The sequence below is a fragment of the Plectropomus leopardus genome, chromosome 3 (assembly GCF_026936395.1).
Source record: "Plectropomus leopardus strain MGB_pleo_1.0 chromosome 3, ASM2693639v1, whole genome shotgun sequence".
In the NCBI taxonomy this organism is placed as follows: domain Eukaryota; kingdom Metazoa; phylum Chordata; class Actinopteri; order Perciformes; family Serranidae; genus Plectropomus; species Plectropomus leopardus.
The window spans coordinates 1,267,680-1,271,971 of record NC_142178.1 but is presented as its reverse complement, the minus strand read 5'-3'; the positions used below and the strand labels follow the sequence as shown (position 1 = coordinate 1,271,971).

The 4,292-nt window shown below is 44.0% G+C and overlaps 1 pseudogene; it reads right to left on the bottom strand.

The window, feature by feature from the left end:
• Positions 1–1,591: 1,591 nt before the first annotated feature.
• LOC148189857 (uncharacterized) lies at positions 1,592–2,544 on the bottom strand (annotated as a pseudogene).
• Positions 2,545–4,292: the final 1,748 nt, after the last annotated feature.

The following is a 4,292-nucleotide window of genomic DNA, read 5'->3' as shown; positions in this document are numbered from 1 at the left end:
TATGGTTATGATAAATGATATTTTGAATGTTAATGGTTACTTACCATAAGTACTATTGAAACACTGTTCAATGAACAGGTCAATGTGTGAGCACTTTAATGGTTAGTTCTCAGAAATGATACACTTAAGATTGAACGTTGTACAACTAAGACAGATTTGAGATTTGAATAGAGATGAAGATTCATGTCATAATTAGATGTAGTGGTGTGCATCTTTTGACATTTTGGTATCCCTAATGATGCATCTGAGAATGGATGGTGTTGAATGTAAATTGTGTGACCTGTCTACAGGTCAGGTTTTTTTTGGAGGACGGAAGAGTCTGAGGTTCAGGACAAACTTCCTGCCGTAACAGATGGCGAGCCAACCACCCTGATGAAAGTTCAGCACCAAGGAAATACCCACGTATCCACTCATCCACACACATATTACACTTACATTACACTACAAGGACCTTTGGAAGCAGGTGAACTTGAATAACTCTACAACGATAAAACCTGCAACAACTCCTATTTTATTTAAGGGCCCCAACAGACATTTTTTTGTTGTAAGTGTGCACGCTATTTTTTATTTTCTGACAGTTTGGGTTATTAATTTTTATTCTGTACAAACCAAACAGTTTACTTTATTCACTGTAACAAATTATAAGAGTGGCTACTCGACTGTTACTCCTGCGTCTGCCTCACTATTGTTGCTCAGTACAGTGGCTCCTCCCGAATTTAGTGTCTTCTGATTCTGGTCCAGGTCTTATGATCAGTCCAAGTTGTTATTACGCTGTAATTCACTTTTATATCCTTAAAATTGGTTACATTTACACAACAGCACATGGCAACCAGCATGGACCTCAATGATGGTTAGGGTTAGGCAACATCATAGATGGTTAGGTTTGGGCTAAAGAGGCATGATATGATAAGGTGTAGAAAAAAACAAAAAAATAACAACTCATCCACATGGCAAGCAAATTCCGAACTCCCACACTAAAGTCTGTTGTTAGTGGCTACTAACAACAGACTACCCACCTGCTACCCACCTGCCCCATGCCTTATATTAATGTTGTTACTGGCAGCATTATTACCTGATGCTGTCCTTCAGTGTTTCATGCGGATGGACGTGGAAGGTGGCGTCACGCTCATCTATGCCGAAAGGACTGACAGAGCGGACAAATTTTATAGGTTCAGAGTGAGAATGGGCTTGATGTCACACAATGGTATGCTGTCTACAATGCCTGTTAGGTGCAGGTGCACAGGAGATGGATCACTTCATGGCCATTATGGTCAGTGACAAATGACAGTGTTTAGCTTTTTTTCTTTTTGGGGTACTTGCCATGTCAGTCAAGTGGGTCAGAAATGTACTTGCCCTTTATAGATTATTTTATCAGAAGTTATCAGATAATGAAGTTAGTTGTCATATTTAATATTTATTGAGGTATATGTATCGGAACAAGGACACGTGTTCAAGATGTGAGATCCATCCATCCGTTCATTTTTGTCCGCTTATCCAAGGCCGGGTTGTGGGGGCAACAGGCTAAGCAGTGCACTCCACTTGTCCCTCTTGCCAGCAACGCTTTCTTTTCCTGGGGGACCCCAAGGCGTTCCTAGGCCATACGAGATATGTAATCCCTCCAGCGTGTTCTGGGACTGCCCCAGGGCCTCCTACCAGTAGGACTCGCCCTGAACACCTCCAGTGGGAGGCGCCCAGGAGGCATTCTGATCAGATGCCCGAACCACCTCAACTGGCCCCTTTCTACGCAAAGGAGCAGTGGCTCTACTCCAAGCTCCTCCAGAATGTTTGAGTTCCTCACCCTATTTCTAAGGCTGAGCCCAGCCACCCTCTGGAAGAAACTCATTTCAACCCCTTGTATCTCATTCTTTTGTTCACTACCCAGAGCTCATGACCAAGGGTGAGGACTGGAACATTCGCCTTCCAGCTCAGCTCCTTCGTCACCACAACAGTCCTATGCAACTCCCACATCACTGTGGATGCCACACCAAACCGTCTGTCCATCTCATGCTCCATTCTACCCGCACTCGTGAACAAGACCCCAAGATACTTAAACTCCTTAGCTTGGGGCAGCAATTCACTCCCCACCCAGAAGAAACAGTCCACTGTTTTCTGGCAGAGAACCAAGGCCTCAGATTTGGAGGTGCTGACTCACATCCCAACTGCTTCACACTCAGTTGCAAACTGCCCCAGTGCAGGCTGGAGGTCACAGTGTGATGAAGCCAACAGAACCACATCATCTGCAAAAAGCAGAGACAAAGCAGAGATTCTGATGTCCCCAAATTATACCCCTTCCTCCTCCCGGCTGCACCTTGAGATGCTGTCCGTGAAAATCACAAACAGGATCCAAGACAAGGGACAACCCTGGCAGAGGCCGACACCAACTGGGAAAGTGTTTGACTTCACACCGAGCACAGCTCTCACTTTGGTTATACAGGAACTGAATGGCTTGCAGAAGCGACCCCAGTACCCCATACTCCCGCAGTACCCCCCACAGGACTCCAGAGAGACACGGTCGTAGGACTTCTCCAAATCCACAAAGCACATGTAGACTGGATGAGCAAACTCCCACAACCCCTCCAGCAGCCTCGCTAGGGTGAAGAGCTAATCCACGGCCCAGAAGGAACCGTCCTGAATCCAAGGTTCGACAATCGGCCGGAGCCTCCTTTGCAGCACCCTGGAGTAGATACCGCGATAACTGGAGCACACCCTCTGGTCCCTTTTTTATTAACAGATTTTGTGCGATCATCTGGCCACCTTACTTGCCCTTGTGGATAATAGAAATATTTTGGCAAAGTTGCCAAAAACTCAGATCTCAGCAAACAAATTGATGATCGAAATGTTATCAGGACCCGTTGGATTGATGACTAAAACTTTGAAAATAAGAGCCAAGCTATTGAAATATAGAAGTTTATGTAAATATGTAAATTTTAGATCCACTGAATGTGAGGGCTTGGCAGGAGAGTGGCGGCTGCGTTCAGTGCTGCTTCAGTCATGTGATTAAGTTGATGACTTAATAAATGGAGGTGGGCCAGCAGGATAAAAGACAGCATTGACATTCTTCAGTGTACACAGAAGGGCCTGTTGGAATCAAAGGAGAGAGGCAGAGACATTTGCAGGTGCATGTGTCTACATGGACATGTAAGTGCTGCCATGAATGAGCAAAGGGATGTATTCAAGTGGATTTATGTGTGTTCAAGTGTGCATGTGTTGCCTGAGAGGATGAGTTAAGTAAGTTGTTTCAAGCGCATTAGCCAGTCAGTAATTTAGGTTGATTTCAAGTATGAGCCATTTAGTGCCAATCAATTCAGCTAAGAGCTTTTTAGGTGTGTGTGTGTGTGTGTGTGTGTGTGTGTGTGACGACAGAGAGAGAGAGAGAGAGAGAGAGAGAGAGAGAGAGAACATGAGAGAGAAAGTAAGAGATGGGGGGAGAAGGATATATGTAAACTGAAATCCTACTTAATGTGATTCTTGGATACCAGCATTTGTCATGAAATCACCTGTAAACAAAGAAGGAGAAAAAATTTAAAAATTGTCGCCATCTTTAATATAAAATGATGTAGGCAAACTGAAGAAATGATACAATGCGGTTGCAGCAGCTCACTCAGCTTCCTCCTTATCCTATCATGACTTCATTTAATGAGCTCTCACTTTGCAACAAGATGCTCAGTGGACAAGAAGCCCTGGGAGCCCTGGAGCAGGGGGCCAGTCTGTGAAATCTGTGACATTTTGCAGACTGCAACAGCTATGATTAGTGATTGAGGAAGGCTGAAAGGTAGAAAAAGAAGCAACATTTCAAGCAATTTGGAAGGCTTTCTTCCACAGCCAACAGTAATCACGTACAGTAAATACATCTATTACTTATCCATTTTGTGGGCATTCAAGCAGGTAGTTTGTTGTTAAAATGTCATAAATAACTGTATAATGTGTAAAAGCTTTACTTTGCCCGCAGTGCACTTATTTTTGGGATGTTGTATCATTTCACTCAATCTAAGCATGAATGTGATTGATTTTTGCTGTACGAGTAACAGCAGCACTGGGCTTGTTGGCTCCTAGCATTTCAAAACACCACCAAAACAACACATCCACTCTGTCCTGTACTCTCTGTGTCTGACTAATGTGTTGTTGCCTTTTCCAATAAAGAGTTTCATTACACAGAGAGACAGAGCAAAGTATGATGTGAACCTTTTCAACCCAGTCGCCATGTTTGCATCAGAGCTGCTGAGGAGGTGTACTGATGATAGTCATTTCACTCCTGCTCCACTTATATAAGCAAATAGCTCAGTCTTCACCAG